General features: G+C 42.9%; 1 protein-coding gene across 4 annotated transcripts in view; it reads right to left on the minus strand.

Moving 5' to 3' along the window:
* Positions 1-18,839, minus strand: part of pcbp4 (poly(rC) binding protein 4) — a 197,193-nt gene that overhangs the window by 113,241 nt on the left and 65,113 nt on the right. For all 4 annotated transcript variants that reach the window (XM_084929653.1, XM_084929652.1, XM_084929651.1 and 1 more), the window contains one exon: positions 7,178-7,216. The gene's annotated coding sequence lies outside the window, so the exon portion shown is untranslated. The remainder of the gene's footprint in view (positions 1-7,177; positions 7,217-18,839) is intronic.

Raw genomic sequence — 18,839 nt, forward strand, 5'->3', positions numbered from 1 at the left:
CCCCAGTACGAACTCCAGCTTTAAGTGTACAGAAGTTTAAGTGGAGCAAAGACTTATTATTTCATTTATTGGACTTTTTGGGGTAATTGGAAATCTGTCCAACTTCTACAAGTGTTTGATCCAAGTCTAATTCAATCCATTCACATCAGTTTATAATAAATAAGTACGTCTGTGAAAGATCACCAGTGGTGGTGTAAAAGTCACTATTTCAATTCAATTCAATTCAATTTTATTTATATAGCGCCAAATCACAACAAAAGTCGCCTCAAGGCGCTTCATAGATACAGAGAAAAACCCAACAATCATATGACCCCCTATGAGCAAGCACTTTGGCGACAGTGGGAAGGAAAAACTCCCTTTTAACAGGAAGAAACCTCCGGCAGAACCAGGCTCAGGGAGGGGCGGCCATCTGCTGCGACCGGTTGGGGTGAGAGAAGGAAGACAGGATAAAAGACATGCTGTGGAAGAGAGACAGAGGTTAATAACAGATATGATTCAATGCAGAGAGGTCTATTAATACATAGTGAGTGAGAAAGGTGACTGGAAAGGAAAAACTCAATGCATCATGGGAATCCCCCGGCAGCCTACGTCTATTGCAGCATAACTAAGGGAGGATTCAGGGTCACCTGGTCCAGCCCTAACTATATGCTTTAGCAAAAAGGAAAGTTTTAAGCCTAATCTTAAAAGTAGAGATAGTTTCTGTCTCCCGAATCCAAACTGGAAGCTGGTTCCACAGAAGAGGGGCCTGAAAACTGAAGGCTCTGCCTCCCATTCTACTTTTAAATACTCTAGGAACAACAAGTAGGCCTGCAGAGCGAGAGCGAAGTGCTCTAATAGGGTGATATGGTACTACAAGGTCATTAAGATAAGATGGGGCCTGATTATTTAAGACCTTGTATGTGAGGAGCAGGATTTTGAATTCAATTCTAGATTTAACAGGAAGCCAATGAAGGGAAGCCAAAACAGGAGAAATATGCTCTCTCCTTCTAGTCCCTGTCAGTACTCTTGCTGCAGCATTTTGGATTAGCTGAAGGCTTTTCAGTGAGTTTTTTGGACATCCTAATAATAATGAATTACAGTAGTCCAGCCTGGAAGTAATAAATGCATGAACTAGTTTTTCAGCGTCACTCTGAGACAGGATATTTCTAATTTTAGAGATGTTGCGCAAATGGAAGAAAGCAGTCTTACATATTTGTTTAATATGTGCGTTGAAGGACATGTCCTGGTCAAAAATGACTCCAAGGTTCCTCACAGCGTTACTGGAGGCCAAGGTAATGCCATCCAGAGTATGAATCTGGTTAGATACCATATTTCTAAGATTTTCAGGGCCGAGTACAATAACCTCAGTTTTATCTGAATTAAGAAGCAGAAAGTTAGCGGCCATCCAGGTCTTTATGTCTTTAAGACATTCCTGCAGTTTAACTAATTGGTGTGTGTTATCTGGCTTCATGGACAGATAGAGCTGGGTGTCATCGGCATAGCAGTGAAAATGTATGCTATGTCTTCTAATGATGCTGCCTAAGGGAAGCATGTATAATGTAAACAGAATTGGTCCTAGCACTGAACCCTGTGGAACTCCATAATTGACCTCAGTGTGTGAAGAGGACTCTCCATTTACATGCACAAATTGGAGTCTATTAGATAGATATGATACAAACCACTGCAGTGCAGTACCTGTAATACCTACAGCATGTTCTAATCGTTCTAATAGGATATTATGGTCGACAGTATCGAACGCTGCACTGAGGTCTAGCAGGACAAGCACAGAGATGAGTCCACTGTCAGAGGCCATAAGAAGATCATTTGTAACCTTCACTAAAGCTGTTTCTGTGCTGTGATGAGCTCTGAAACCTGACTGAAACTCTTCAAATAAACCATTCCTCTGCAGATGATCTGTTAGCTGTTTGACAACTACTCTTTCAAGGATTTTTGATATGAAAGGAAGGTTGGAGATTGGCCTATAATTAGCTAAGACTGCTGGGTCTAGAGATGGCTTTTTGAGTAAAGGTTTAACCACAGCCAGCTTGAAGGCCTGTGGTACATAGCCGATTATTAGAGATAGGTTGATCATATTTAAGATCGAAGAATTAATCAATGGCAGGACTTCTTTGAGCAGTTTTGTAGGAATGGGGTCTAAAAGACACGTTGATGGTTTGGAGGAAGTAATTATTGAAGTTAACTCAGAAAGATCAATTGGAGAAAAAGAGTCTAACTTAACATCAATGGTACTAAGAGTAGCTGTAGATAATATTACATCTGTGGGATGATTACTGGTAATTTTTTCTCTAATGATAAAAATTTTATTTGTGAAGAAGTTCATGAAGTCATTACTAGTTAACGTTAAAGGGATGGTTGGCTCAACAGAGCTCTGACTCTTTGTCAGCCTGGCTACAGTGCTGAAGAGAAACCTGGGGTTGTTCTTATTTTCTTCAATCAGTGATGAATAGTAAGATGTTCTGGCTTTGCGGAGGGCTTTCTTATAAAGCAGCAAACTATTTCTCCAGGCTAAATGATGATCCTCTAAATTTGTGGCACGCCATTTCCTCTCCAGATTACGAGTCATCTGCTTTAGGGTACGTGTTTGAGAATTATACCACGGAGTCAGGTACTTCTGATTAGAGACCTTAGTTTTCACTGGAGCTACAGTATCCAGAGTCGTACGTAGTGAGGAGGTGAAATTATTAACAAGATAATCGACCTCTGTTGGGGTAGCGTTCAGATAGCTGCTCTGCTCTGTGTTGGTACAGGGCATTGAAGATGATAACAGTGGGTGGATTATATTCTTAAACTTAGTTACAGCGCTTTCAGAAAGACATCTACTTTGATAAAATCTACTCTCCACCGCTGTGTAATCAATTATTGTAAATGTAAATGTTATCAGGAAATGATCAGACAGGAGAGGGTTTTCAGGAAACACTGTTAAATGTTCAGTTTCTATGCCATATGTTAAAACAAGATCTAGAGTGTGATTAAAGTGGTGGGTGGGTTCTTTTACATTTTGAGAGAAGCCAATTGAGTCTAATAACAGATTAAATGCCATGTTGAGGCTGTCATTTTTAGCATCTACATGGATGTTAAAATCACCCACAATAATTATTTTATTTGAGCTCAGAACTAAATTAGATATAAAGTCTGAGAAATCAGACAGAAACTCTGTGTAAGGCCCAGGTGGACGATAGATGATAACAAGTAAGACTGGTTTCTGAGTTTCACAGCTGGGGTGGACAATGTTAAGCATCAGGCTTTCAAATGAATTAAAAGTCTGTCTTGGTCTTTCATTAATTAATAGGCTGGTGTGAAAAATTGCTGCCACACCGCCCCCTCGGCCTGTGCTTCGAGGTTTCTGGTAGTTAGAATGACTCGGGGGTGTTGATTCATTTAAACTAACATAATCATCCTGCTGCAACCAGGTTTCTGTAAGGCAGAGTAAATCAATTTGTTGATCAATTATTAAGTCATGTACTAACAGAGACTTGGAGGAGAGAGACCTAATATTTAATAATCCACATTTCACTGTTTTACTCTTTGGTTCAGATGTGGATACTGTATTGTTCTTTCTTTTTGATTGTTTATGTTTAAGTTGTTTGTTGCTGGTTTTTAGTTTGTTTTTTGTCTTTTTTGGAAGCTGACACAGTCTCTATGGAGATGGGTTTTTGGGGGGGTAGCAGGAGGAGAGAAGCTGCAGAGAGGCGTGTAAGACTGCAACTCTGCTTCCTGGTCCCAACTCTGGATAGTCATATTTTGGGGGGTTTAATAAATTTGTCCATATTTCTAGAAATGAGAGCTGCTCCATCCAAAGTGGGATGGATGCCGTCTCTCCTAACAAGACCAGGTTTCCTCCAGAAGGTTTGCCAATTATCTATGAAGCCCACATCGTTTCTGGGACACCACTCAGACAGCCAGCAATTTAAGGAGAACATGCGGCTAAACATGTCACTCCTGGTCTGATTGGGGAGGGGACCAGAGAAAACTACAGAGTCCGACATTGTTTTAGCAAAGTTGCACATCGATTCAATATTGATTTTAGTGACCTCCGATTGGCGTAACCGGGTGTCATTACTGCCGACGTGAATTATGATTTTACTGAAATTTTTATTTATATTTTATATTTAATGGGGAATGTCAAATCTGGCAACGTTTTGGCATTAAAAATAAAACCAGGATGGAAATCTGAAGGATTTCTGAGGCTGTGAAAGCACCGATGACCCAAATCCATCTGATTTCTGCTTCCACGTTTTCTTTATATGCAGACACACAGGCATTTTTAGAGTTTGTATTTTACACACTAATTGGCATCTTGGCAGAGAGGACGAATGAGAGCAGGAGAGAAAACAAGCAGTCACGTTGATTTAAGCCAAAGATGGAGAGAGGGGCGGGGAGGCAACGAGCAGAGAGAGATGAAGAGAGATAAAAGTGGCAGAGGGACAGAGAGCGAGGACCGTCAACTCAAAAACGGCAGTGGCACTGATAAAAGCAGAGGGATGGATGGTGGGGAACGAAGAGGAGAGAGAAGAACAAAGAAGGTGGAGACAGACGAGGAGGAGGAGTCAGACAGACCCAGAAAATTTGGCTCGGGAAAGAAAAGGAAACGGAGACGAGGCCCAGATGATTCCTGATGTTGTTACAGCTCAGTTAGAAATCACCTCCACCCGTGTGTGGGAGCACACATCCACCGAGTCCATGTGGGGCTGACATTTTAAACACATGCTGAATCGGAGCACCTTTAAGTAAAACAAGCTCACCGATTGGACGGTTTTAGTGACATAATCAGCGTCAGAAGTCCAGGACCAGTGTTGATATATTCCATTCTTTACGTGGTTATCTGCCACAAAATGAACCTCCAGGAGTGAAGGATGAAACCAGAAACTGCAGTTCCTCTAACGTCCACTCGAGGCTCCAGCCCTGAGTCAGTCTCCAGATAGACTCAAATTAAAATGTGTATCAGCTTTGCTGATAATTAATCCATAATGCTGAGATTTTTCCTCTTGCTTGCACAGAACCACTGTGGTCCAGTTCTCCGATCAGCACCAGGTTCATCTGTTAGATTTGTGAGCAGCTCGGTGAAATGATCCGAGGGTGTTTTACATTAAACTGTTCAGGTGTGCAAGCGGCCACGTTACGCCGTGTGTAAACTGACAGATGTTATTTACATGACTGGCCAAAGGGCAGTGAGACCAGAAGACAGATTCGGCTCCGCGCAGCGTTTCCTTCATGTTCAGCAGGATGGCTGCTGCAGGCGCTGAAAACCGAAGTGACACGCAATTCACTCAGTTTGAAGAATTTCCTGCAAAAATGTGTCCACAGAGAAACTTTTAAAGGATTATTTGTATTTGTGGAGGTAATGATAATCAATCACAGCACCGCATAAAGTTTATGAAGGTGTAATTCACTACAGATGACAGAAAAACTGCAAAAAGTTCAGATATGGATGACATGTTTGGAGGATATAATAATAATGATGTCATCAAATATGCTCACATGACCAAATCACACATTACTCCAAGTCTGCTGCAGGCAAAACAGGAGGAACATTAAATCTGATGTGTGTACGCAAAAGTTAAATTTACCACATTGTAAAAAAAATAATACTACAATATACTTCAACTAGCAAAAGTAAAAATGCTGCTTCTTCAGTGGCTGAATGCATAATGTCTACTGTTGCAGTTACCTAACAGAATTTAAACGTACTCTTCACATTTATCTCATGTATGTAAAACACTGCAGTTTATTTGTACACTTCTGCAGAGTGACTAATAAAGCTGTCAGAGAAATATAGCGCAGCAAAAAGTTCAATAATTCAGCTCGACATGAAGAAACATAGAAGACATAGAAGAAACAACCGGAACTACTTTATTGGAATCAGCCTGAGTACGTTTAAAATACAAACTATGATGACTCGAGAAACAAACAGATGAGAGATGATGAAAGAGTTCAATACAGGAATTATTCAGAGTAATGCTTGTGATTAATCATCTTAGTCACTAAAACAGGGAAAATAATGTGAACCACAAGCAGTGAACATGGATTTATTAGCTGACTCGGCTGCTGGAAGAAGAAGCAAAAATCTGTTTTGGCGCTCGTAATATTGATTCCTGTTGGAAACCACACAAAACGAAAAGAGCTGTTTTTAATGTGACGTACCTGCTCCACTACAAACTACTGGGAATGAATGCTGCTATGTTAGAGCCTAGTGTAGAATATAAACATGTCACCATACTGTACTTAGTTCAGTAATGGAAGGCAAGAGACCACCAACCCATTTTTAACAGCAGGAGATTCAATTCAACTTTATTTATACAGCTCCAAATCACAACAACAGTCGCCTCAAGGTGCTATCAATGCTAACCAGCAGCTAGCTAACAACACATTTCTGTTTTGATTTTGTTTTTTTAAAACTGGGCATTTGACATGTGCCACAGCATCATATGGTGCTTCTGCATACGCAATTATTGTCTGTAGTTTACCATCATATACCTGTTAGAGAGTCAACATGTTCACGTAGCATCAACAAGTGCACGACTTCATGAGCTCAGGTATGGCTTCACTGCTGAAATTCACCGACTTCACTTATTAAATACAAAGTGAATATAATGCTCATGTGTCTCGCCTCTCCACAGACTAATTACTAATTCAGTTTCAATTTGATTTAATTACTTTTTATAAATCAAAACAACAGTCACTCCAAGGTGCTTTATATTAGCAGGTAAAGACTCTACAATAATACAGAGAAAACACCAACAATCATATGACCCCCTATGAGCAAGCACTTGGTGACAGTGGGAAGGAAAAACTCCCTTTTAACGGGAAGAAACCTCCTGCAAACCTTACTGCACTGGCTCAGTAAGGGACGGCGATCTGACATGAACAGCTGAGGGACAAAAGACGCGCTGTGCAAGAGAGCCAGAAGCAGACAACAACTGCTCTAACGAATTTACTGACGTCATCAAGAAACAGGATTTAATCTGCAAATATCTGAGCAGCAAAACTGCTGCCATGTTTCTGATCCAACTGCCATCCTCAGACTTACAGAAGTTTCTAGATTCTTCCTCAGTATTCTTCATGTACACTGCCTCGCTCTGTGTAGCCTCAAACATGCTTCATCTCTTTTTATACAGTAAAATAAAACCGATAAATTTTAACACAACAGCTGAAGCATAGAAACATTTCACTCACTGACCTGCTGCTCAGATCTGTGGGCGTGGCATTCCTGGAAGACCTGTGGGAACAGAAAAAGATACTCTGATTACCATCTGCTCAAACGAGACCAGATTTAAAGTCAGTACAAACACACTGACCAGCTAGCAGCTAGTTAGCTTAGCTTAGCACTAGCATAGGAAACGAGGGAGGGCAGCTAGCCTCTGAAGCTCACTGACAGCTTTTATTTTAGTGGATTTCTGATGTGTTTCCACTTTCTCTTTAAGAAAATGGTTGCTTTGCTGCATCCATGTTCAAAATCCACTAAAGCTTGTTGGAAAACATTTGTGCTGCGAGAGAAATTTACAGATGATGAAGAGCGATGTAGACTTCAGTTTGACCTCATTTTACTTGTTTTTTTAAGTTTCTGGCATGAAGTTAAAAAAGAATGAATAAAGAAAATGTTACGTCTTATTTAAAGGGCATAAAAACAGCTGCTGCACGTCTCTTCCTGCTGAGCTGTTTTTCTACAGACACCCACACAACAGACACCGAGCCCACAGACGTCCACATCCAGCTTCATTTATGCAGTTTATTAACAGATTCGTTTGTGAGGCCAGTGAGCCACAGCTGTGGAAACACACACAGACACACACACACATATTTTTGTACTGTAAATATAAAATATTTTTCATATTTTTTGACCTGAAGGAAAAACGTTTGGAGAGAAAGAGAAAAATATAAATAAATGACAGATTAGAATAAACTTGAACTAACAGTTCTCACCACTAAAACCATTTATTCCGACTGTTGCTTCATTAGTAATGAAAGAAAAGCTCTTTGTGAAACTGCACTGTTACAAAACTACACCTCTGAATTGCATGCTGGGAAATGCTTTTTTTTTGTCTATAATCCTCATTTTGCATCATTTCTGCTTCTGTGGTGGACGTTTACTGTGGGCGGGGCTCAGACAGCTCCGCCCACCCAGCTTAAAAGGTGTTTTCACTCAATAAAAATGTACTGAGCCACTGACATCACATCATTTACCTTGAACCAAAGTTCCTAACCAAAGTTAGGAGCAAACGGCCTGTTTGTTAACTGAAGGTAAGAACAGACAGAAGAAAGGTCTAACTAAGCAAAAATACTTATTTTATTATTATTAATACTTATTATAATTATATCATTATAGAAACTAACAATAAAAGTAATTAGTGAAAGTAAAAACTACCATAACCACCCAGAGATAGCAGAACCTTAAAAACGCCTTCATGTCCCTGAGTCAGTTTACAGTTGGAAGCTTTTTGCATATTTGTGTTTTGGGTGCCGGCCTGAACACAAACTGATCTTTATACATGCTGTTTTTTATCATTGTGCTAACCTCATTAGTTATACCCATCCCGACCTCAGAGACCCTCGGACAGCTCCAAAAACAGTGTTCAGCGTACCACGGCTTACACTTCGTTCGGTTATTTTTGAGACACAGTAACGATGCACCAGCATCTATTTCTGTCATAACCGCCGGTGTTGTGTTTTGGTGAAATATTCTGCACCTCATGTCTTTGAATCTATGACTGACAAACCGAGTGAGAGGCTTGAATACATCATTACCAGGCAGCATCATGGCAGACTCGCTGCAGGTCTTTAGCTGAGTTCTAAAGGGCAGGATATTGGAAACTGTGTCAAACCACATGTGAGTCAAGACCTTTATGTGAAGTTAAATTCATTAAGAACGTCTGAACAGGTCCTAACAGGGCTGAGTCCTTGTGACAGACAGCACTGAACTGTAAGACTGTGTCCTACATACGGACATCCAGTCCTCAGATTGTCGGAAGAAAAAGGTACAAAGATCAGGAGGAACAAAATCCCTGAGGAAATGTCAAAGGGACAATTCATGAGTGGAAGAATCGTTCCACCCACCGGCCACTCTGCTACAAACATGAACACACACACACACACACACACACACCGACATCGTCCCGTGCAGCAAACTCAAAGCGTGCACTGTTAATAAGGAGGAATGTCACCTCTGGAGTACCATGGGCACAGATATTCTATTTCATTAATCGCTTGTACAGTCATAGCGCTAGACGCACTCCTTTAGACCATAACAAATCAAACTGTTTTGACAATTCATTTATTTTGTTACTTATAAGAAACCAAAAACCCTGAAAAGCTGAACTCCAGGCAGCTGAGTGTATCTGAGACGTGAGGCAGCCTCACTAATGTTTTGCATGCACAGCTACCATCATTCTGAAGCCTGCAGTCACACAAATGTAAAAACTAGAGTAGATTTGGATTTCTAAACTTTGTTCCAGCTGCCAGCTGAAGCTCTCAGGTTTGATTTGTTCCTCTCTGTTAAGTGTTGGAGTTATGAAGCATCTCAAAGCCTCTGCATCACCGGTTCGCTGCTTTCTATCGCTCGTCATTGACACTCAGTCACTGTAATTACAAGCTTTCCTTCACGTTCCCATTTTACTGTCACACAGACCGTGTTCACACTCAGTCCGTATAGACCGGAGAGATGATTTTAAAGCACAAATGCTTCCAGTGCTCTTATTTTATCCAGTGAAAGAACAAATCAAAACCTGCAATTTCCAAACCTCTGGTCAAGCGTGCACTCAGAATAAAGTCAATCACAACTTTTAGCCATTATCAACTCGAGGTTCTCCTCCACAAAGCAACAGCTGCTAACGAATGCAGACAGATTGCTTCTGAGCCCAAAGCAAAGCCGAAGAGCTTTTCATGCCGTGACATTCACACAAAATCCAGGGAGGAACAACTCGAACGGAATTTGTGTTTGTGTGTGTGTGTGTGTGTGTGTGTGTGTGTGTGTGTGTGTGTGTGTGTGTGTGTGTGTGTGAGTGAGCTGTAAAGGCGGTCTAAGGCGGGGCGCGTGTCTGATGTTAGAGAGGACACTCAGCTGTTTAACACTGTGACAACTGCAGGGGGAGAGATGACCAGACTAAAAGACGACAGAGGCTGAAGGAACAAAGTATCCTGGAATCCCAGGACTCTGCTGTATGGCTGCTATGGGCATGATCCACCGCTCGTTGTGTGTGTGTGTGTCTGTGTGTGTGTGTGTGTTCTTTTTAAGCCCTCTATGCCCTTTTTCAGACTTGTGCTGGTGTAGCTGCGCGTGCCGGCGTGAGCGCGTCGACGTGTGCCCTCTGCCCTTTTCCAGATGTCGGATGTTAAGCGTGTTCGCGTGTTCGCGTGTGCGCGTCTCCCTTCAGAGCTATAATGAGGTCCAGGGGGACGGCAGCCCTCCTGTCCATCTCTCCGACCAACATCGCACACGTTGTCAGGATCCTGACCCGTACCACACACACACACACACACACACACACACGCTGATTCTACACGTCTATATTTCAGTGTCAAAAATCAGGCACCATTAGGAGAATGGAGGGAGTCTAATTAGGCAGCGAGTTCTCAAAAGCTCAGTGTTCACGTTCCTGCAATACGAAAGCAAAGACTGGACAGAGCGAGGCACTCACTGGGTTTTTGGGCGACTTCACGCTGACTGTTCTCCGGTAAAAACCACCACCCTCCAAGTTTCTTTCACAAATTGCACATTTGCTCGTTTTGTTTCCTTTTACCACAGAAACAAACTCACCACCACCCACTTGTGTTAAAAAACACACACCCTTCATCCTGAAACCAGCAGGAGGGCCTTTTATGAATAAAGGTTATTAGAGTCTACTATATTAAGCTAAAACCAAGTGTGAAAAAACGCTTTACTGAAAAATATTAGAGAAAAAAGTAACAATAAAATGAAATTTTCTCATGTTTATTTCAAGTTTTGTCAGTTTAATCTGAGACATGGAGGCACTAAAACCCGGCCCTGGTCCCTATCAGGAGCTCACACCAACACTGAAACTGAGCTTTAACATGAACCTGCTCAGAGCTCTCGACCGCCAATCGAGGCGGTGACGGCGGGGACATTTTTTTTTCTAAAAGGTTTATTAAAAAAAACTGTTGTTTAAGAGCTAAGAGCTCATCAGTGACTTCTTAAGTCACATTTACCAATTTTACAGCTTCACAGACCAAATATGAAGCTCATAAATTCTACCTACACCAGGTAAAGACTACTGTAGTTTAACACTGGTCATATTTGCACAGCGTGAATCAATAAAAACATTCATATTTCATGCACTGATCTACAATAAAGATTGATTGTGTTTATAAACTGAAAAAGTTTCAAGGTCAGACTCGAGGTCAGACGATGAGCGGATAAAGCTTTCCCACCACGCTCAGCTACAGCTGAGGACGGGCCGGCTCTGGGAGTCAAATGTATTATATTCATATTCATGTGCTAATCTGATCGCAGGGCTGGATCTCTAAAACCACTGAATATTAACAGATGTTAATATTCAGAACATGTTTACATTTAAACTCTGGCTCTCTTCCACAGCATGACTTTGCCCCCCAGCCGCTCATGACAAAATAGCACGTGGGGAGGTGGAAACCGCCATTAAACTGGCCAGTTACCCACAGCTAATGTGTGATCACATTTTCTCTGTCCAGTTTGTTTGTGGCTCATTTCACAGACCCAGAAACAAACAGGCAGATTGAGTGTTTGTCTGCACACAGGTGTCCTAATGACACCTCAATCTGAAAGCTTATTCTGGGAGCTTGTTTTGCAGCTGGTTTTGTACAAACTTGTTGCAGATTCCTTCTTTTAATGCCACCACAGTCCTAGCAGTGCCATGAAACCTGTTTACCCCTGAAAACTTCCCCAAAGCAGGAGGAATAAATGCATTTCCAGGGTCACAGAAGTGGACCGAGTGTCAATCAGAGCGCGAACATCGGTCGTCATCGGCACGTTTTAAACACCAAACCAAACAATAGCAAAGCTCCCAAATCCAGCTCCCTTCATCTCCCCGTTTGTCTTTCTCAGGAAATAAAAATATTAACTAACAGTAAATATTTACTCAACACTTTCAAGGTTAACGAAGCAGAAAAAAGAAGCATCTTTGTAATCGGATGTAAAAAGAAACTGCCGACAGAGAAAACACGTGGAGGCTTCCAGAAAAACAAATGAACGATGCTTCGCCTGCATAATGAGACAAGTATTAGGGTGTCAGCTAAATACGTGCCCACATTAAATGAGTGTTCGGCTGCGTCTGATAAGAATAATATCCACAGAAAGCTTTCTGATCATTAACAAGGGCCGGCTGGTAATAAAAATCTACCTTTTTAATTCTACTACTATTAAAACACTCATCACAGCCGGAGCCCAGAAATAATGAAGCACATTGTTTAAGGGCACTTAGCAACAAGTGGAGCTGCTTCTACCCACCCAAAAAAGGACACGCAGTGACAGCACAAGTCCTGCACTCAAGCAGCATTTCTATAAATGTCTGCTTTATCTGCACGACACAGACCTGCCGTTTCCCTCCGAGCCACAGCGCACGCACACCGAGCCATGCAGGTTTCTCTTTTATGAAGACTTTCACAAACGTAGACGGTTTAATTCCAGCAAACATCCAGAAACTCATAAGAAACAAGGGTGAACACAAAGTTTACCAAGTATAAAGCAGCGTCACAGAAAAAAGCATCACCTACATCCATCAGCTGGTCGTCTGCTCGTTAACACAAATTTGTAATCAGACTTGGTCAAGAAAACCTGCTAAAGTTCAGATTGGCCATCAGAATAAGGAAGGGGGATGATTTAAGTGGCTGAATGTGGCCTGGCTGTTGGTCTGAGTGTTTCAGGAGGGTCAGAGGAGGCCCCGTAGTACCAGCTGAGCGTCCTACCTACCCTACCACAGCCTACTCAGTCTAGTATTGATGCTGACCACGTCCATCCCTTTAGGACCACAGTGTCACCTTTGAGCTGTGGTGGATGGAGAGATTCTCGTCATGCAGCAGCTGTGCGATGCTATCATCCCAACATGGACCAAAATCTCTGAGGGAAGTTCCCAGCACCTAGGAAGCGTCTGTTTTATAATCATCACTCATGACTCAACAATCACATGATCGTGTGAACCAATCACAAGTGACATGAGACTGAAACATGAGTAATGACTCCTCTGTGACGTTACGATGCGACTAATCAGGGTTTAGGTTATAAAAGGTGCGTCATTAAAGTTCAAGAACATTCATCTATGAATATTACAGCAGAGACGGAGCGCAGACAGAACCTCTCGTGATCCCAGACTGGCTCCGGAATGCCGGGATCTGGACTCTGATCAGGACTCTGTGGGGATCATGTCGTCTATTTCAGGACTCGCTGGAAATAGTTCTTTACGACCGGCCGACATGCCGCAGGATAAATCTGGAACAATCAGACACCTCCCTGATAGTGTTGTATGTAAAAAAAATCTATAAATTTAAAGAGCCTCATTACTCAAAGCTTTGCACAGGACTGTGTAATTACTGGAGGGTGGAGGAGTTCACTTCTCAACAGCTCCCTAAAGGTGGACCAAACTGTGCTGGGAAAAAAAGAGGGCAGGCAGAGAGGAGGAGGTGGAGAGCTGCAGACCGACCGATGTCACAGATGACCTCATCAGGTGTTCATGACAGCGGACACCGAAACGCTTTGAAGGCAAAAACATTCCTTCAAGTCAAAGTTAAAGCCAACAACCAAGTTCCTCCTTAAAACCTTCTTCTGTCACAAATATTTTTTGTGCTGCAGGAGTAATTAATGCATGTAGCCATCCTCTGGTGTGACGTGGAGCAGCTGGTGGAGGTCGTTCTCCCGACTTCAAAGCTGGAGAATCAGGTGGAAACAACATGAAAAGTTGTGTTTGTTTCTTTGTAATTCGACTTCTTATTTCTCCACATCTCATCTCATGCTTTCATCAGCTGAAGTGCAGGTGGCAGTGCTTAGCATGTTGTGCTAACATGCTAACACGCTGCTACACTTGTGTGTCAAAGCGAGACATCTGTGGCCCGACATGTGGCTTCACGTTTGAAGCAGGAAATCCCTCCTTTTTCATTACATATTTGTGATTTCATCGACTCTGAGTACAGGTCCCAGCTCACATGGTGACGACGGCGATACCTGACAGGTGTGATATGACTTGTCTGGTCCTGACTGACACAGCTGTCAGCTCCCCCGTCCCGTTAAAAGTTTGCTGGATCGCTGTAGTTTCTGTAGTTTTTCTCTGCAGATTGTCAAACTTCAGTTCAACATGAAACTCCAACTGAAGCTCCGCTAGCAAAAATCACCGAGCAGGTTCCGCTTGCACTGCTCCACGGCACAGATACTCCGACATGGTTCACAGACGGCCGGGAAAACTGGGAAGACGACAACGAGGTCGACTTTAAACTCCAATTAGTCGATGCAATCAATAGACGTCACCACGGTGAAGCCGCAGGTCGAAGCAGCCTGAACTGCTCAGTGATGATATCGATCGACGATGAGAGAAACGAAGAAGGAACCAAGGAAGCAGTTACAGCGGAGAGAAGGCGACAAATTACAAACGCATTTCTAAATAGAAGGTACTTAAATGAAACACACACACACACACACACGCGGAGCGCTATAAGAATCAATAAGTCCTAAGAGGGCCAATGATGAAACGGATGGGAATATGCATGGGGTTGTCTGCATGACCGAGACAGCAGGTCTGCTAAAGTGTGTGTGTGTGTGTGTGTACAGGCCCAGCAGCAGTCACGCTGGTAAGTAGACCCTCCTCCCTTGGGCAGCTTTCAAAGACGGAGCGAGAGGCTGTGCGACGCTTTGCTTCCATCTTTGAGGACCAGCTTGAGTTTCTGTCAAATGTAGCTTTGCTTCCTCACTGTGGACATTTTCTGTGTTTATATACATTTGTATGTCCATCCATCCATCCATCCATCCATCCGCTTATCCTTTACAGGGTCGCGGGGGGCGCTGGAGCCTATCCCAGCTGTCATAGGGCGAGAGGCGGGGTACACCCTGGACAGGTCGCCAGTCTGTCGCAGGGCCAAACAACCATTCGCACTCACATTCACTCGCACATTCACACCTAGTGACAATTTGGATTATCCAATTAACCTATCCCCACAAGCTGCATGTCTTTGGACGGTGGGAGGAAGCCGGAGTACCCGGAGGGAACCCACGCAGACACGGGGAGAACATGCAAACTCCACACAGAAAGGCCTGATGGTGGAATTGAACTCAGGACCTTCCTGCTGTGCGGCAACAGTGCTAACCACCGTGCCATTTGTATGTATTATATATTATATTTGTGACCATTTTATGAAACACCGTGTTAAAAAGTGACATAGTGGTGAACTCCTCCTAATCCTTTTTAAAAGTGGGTCATGTAGATTGAAACCTTTCACTGGCAGTCTGCAGAGCTAACAACATGCATATGATATATCCAGCTGTTATGTGTTTTAGGAACAGGCAGGCCAACGGCACCAGTCTAACATTTGCTTGGAGACTGCTCTAATGCTCATTAGACCAACAAATGGAGACTAATTCTGAGCTGAACCTAAATCAGACAGACACGCTCCTCTGTGGTCAAACCGCAGCATCAACCAAACAGGATAAAAGCACAGCCCAGAATTTGTGGCTTACTGATGATGAAAGAGGCTGCAGTGAACTGTGGAGCGCTGCGGAGTTTTCAGATTTTTCCCCTTTCTTTGTGTAAGAATAAGACTCAACTGTAACTGGGAACAGAGCTGCATCAGCCATGTTTCAGGGTTAAAAACTCCTTAATCCATAATCTACAAATAATCAAACATAAGAAAGTAAACACACAGTCAGAATGAACAAACAGCGTTGAGTCTAAGATTTTTGAATTTGGCCCAGCTGGTGTTGGTTTGGTAGAGGCTGAGGTTACAGTTCGGCTCTAATGCACAGCTCCAGTGAAAGCCCCACAGACACGAACAGGACAGCCAGTCCGTGTGGCGTGCAGCCGTCACACGCGGTGGTTTGGCACCACGGGGAACAGCAGAGCGTTCATCCGTCAGACAGCCGGCCGTCACCTCAGAGAGGACACCGACTGCAGCGCCGTTTAAACCGCCGCTGCTTCCTGCGCTCCGAGTCGCACGTTTAACAATTAATAGGACAAATGAAAAACACGAGTCACAGAATGACTCTGTAAACTGGTCTGTATGCCCGATGCTCCACACAAAGACAGAGCAGGTTAGTCGAGACATTTAAAGGCTTTCGACAGATGTTTATTTCTTACTGGACAAGTTTAAATTGTTGGTTTGTCTCTTTAAAATGTGTCGTCAGTATTAAACAGATCAATAATTACAACAGTATCATTTTATTCAGCTACCAATTGTTTTTGTTTCATCCATTTTGTCACTAAATCATCTGTTTCATCCCTATTTACAGTTTTATTATATTTAGCTTTGTAAAGGTAGGCACACTAGAATAAGGGCGTAACAAGCCTGCGACAAAGAGACACACTAGAAATATGCTGCACCACACTGTGAGTCTTTGTATCTCTACTTTTTTACATTGTTACTTAATATTCATGATGTTTGTGTCTATTATGGATGTTTTATTACTCGACTACCCTTAAAAAACAAAAACTAGTAGTTAGGCAAAACATATACCTATGATATAATATGTATATTACCATAATATATGTATATAATATTTGTGCCACAAGACTGTTTGCTTTTCTGCAAAAGTACCAACAAATTATGCAGAACGTTTTATCAGAATGTTTCCTTTCCTGCACTGCTTCAAATTTCATGCCTTTGTTCCTACAAACGCCTCATTACCCCCACGTTCTGCTGCACTTACCTTTAAGTGTTTGTAGATAAAATAATTCTGTTATCATTTCAAATGAAACACACTGAAATTCCATTTAATTAGAGGGGAATTACGCCCTCAGTCGTGGTGCTGGGGCGCAGCGACTCTCACCGCAGAGTCCTTGAATCTAAATTTTAGGAGTAATAAAGTCGCCACCCTGCTGTTGCAGCTAAAGATGAGTCTTTTTAGGCTTCTGTGCTTTCCCGTCTAATAATGTGACGCACCGGCGGCAGCGTCTCACCTGCTACTGCGGCGTAATCTCCGTAATTACCCACTCCACCTCTAAGTGGCTAATAACCGATCATTGTTTTCTTCGTTATCTGTTTGTTTCCAGCTTGTTTCTCATCAGAGTTAATGACATTGTTTCAAGGTCAAACGACACGTTTTCGCCGCCAGACGAGAACGGCAGATTGACTTTGCTCAGATCGATAGCTCGGAGAGCCGGCCTGCTTTTCCCGCTCATTCACTTTTTTCGACTCTTTTCGAACCTCAGTGTCAAAGACTTTTATTAGTTCCATCATTCATACGAAGGAACACTTTTAATAACCCACTTCTTGCAAACTTGGATCAGTTCAAACTTTCGTCTCATGTCTTCTGCCTTCTTTGACTTTTCCTTTCTCTCCTTTGTATCAGCCGCTCATCCAATTTTCCATCTTATCTTATCAGCACCTGTTTTGTTTGCTCTCGGTTATATTAACATGCATATAGATAATCTGGGTGTTATCTGTAAACACCTTAAGGTAATACAGAGTTCACATCACTTTAGCATCGCAACACGCCGCTGATTATTAGGACGTCCTGCACACAGATTTCCACACGAGAGACATTTTTTTCATGTGTGCACATTTGTATTTTCTTTTTAAAGTGACGATTGTAAAACTGATTGAATAATTTGTAAATTAACCCATTAAATTACATATAACAATGAAGCAGGTTACAGGTCTGATGTGCTTTCAGCAGTGCTGCCTGCTGAGGAGGACCTGGGTGCTAACGGTGCTAGCACGAGTTCACAGGCTGCAGCGCTGACACGAGTGACAGGGAGCAGCAGTCCGAGCACTGCCTGACTCAAACAGAGGGAAGCTGGCTGCACACTCTGACATCTGTGGAAGGAAAAGCTGCCTAATTGAGAATTATATTCAACACTTTTCTGTCTGACACTTCCTGTCAGCACCTACCAAGGAAACGAGTCCTTTCTACAGATGTTGGAAGTGAACTAAGGATCAAGCAGCAGCGCCTGAACACAAGTGTGTGAACGTCAGACACTGAAAGACAATCAATGATTGGCTGATATGTCTGATTGTAAATCACTGACTGTCAGCATCATCCTTTAAAATCACGTAGCAGTTCAGCTACTTTACAGAGGGCAGTTTTCACAGCAGCTATAAGGAGTCAGTCCTGCAGCTGAATATGTTATAATGTTCACAGCAGAGGAACAATAATTTTACACATAAAGAACAAACAACCAGATCTGGACGCCGCTTAGTTCACTTAGCAACCCCGCCTCAGAGCGGAGGACGCCATCATCGTATCTACGCCCATCTGAACCAGCCGGGCAGCACTGTGAGGGTCATGTTTTTGACTTTTCCAGTGGATTCAGCGCCATCAGGCTGACCCTCCTAGGTGATAAGCCGACAGCGATGCAGGTGGATGCTTCTCTCGTGTCCTGGATTCTCGATTACCCGACAGGAAGATCACAATATTTGTGGTCGCTGTGTGTCTATCAAGGTGGTCAGCAACACCAGGACACCACAAGGGCCCGTCCTCTCCCCTTCCTGTTCACCCACTACACCACTGACTTGTTGCTGATGCCAACAGACTCAATAAACTGATCTGCACGGCCAGTAACGCTATGGGGACGGAGCTGGACTCCCTTAAGGTGGTGTCGCAGAGGCGGATGTTGTCCAAGATGAGGACGATGCTGGACAACACCTCCCACCTACTCCATGACGTGCTGGCCAGTCACAGGAGCACACTCAGTGAGAGATTACCCATAATGCAC

This window comes from Perissodus microlepis, chromosome 5, assembly GCF_051167445.1.
Source record: "Perissodus microlepis isolate ML-2025 ecotype Zambia chromosome 5, ASM5116744v1, whole genome shotgun sequence".
In the NCBI taxonomy this organism is placed as follows: Eukaryota; Metazoa; Chordata; class Actinopteri; order Cichliformes; family Cichlidae; genus Perissodus; species Perissodus microlepis.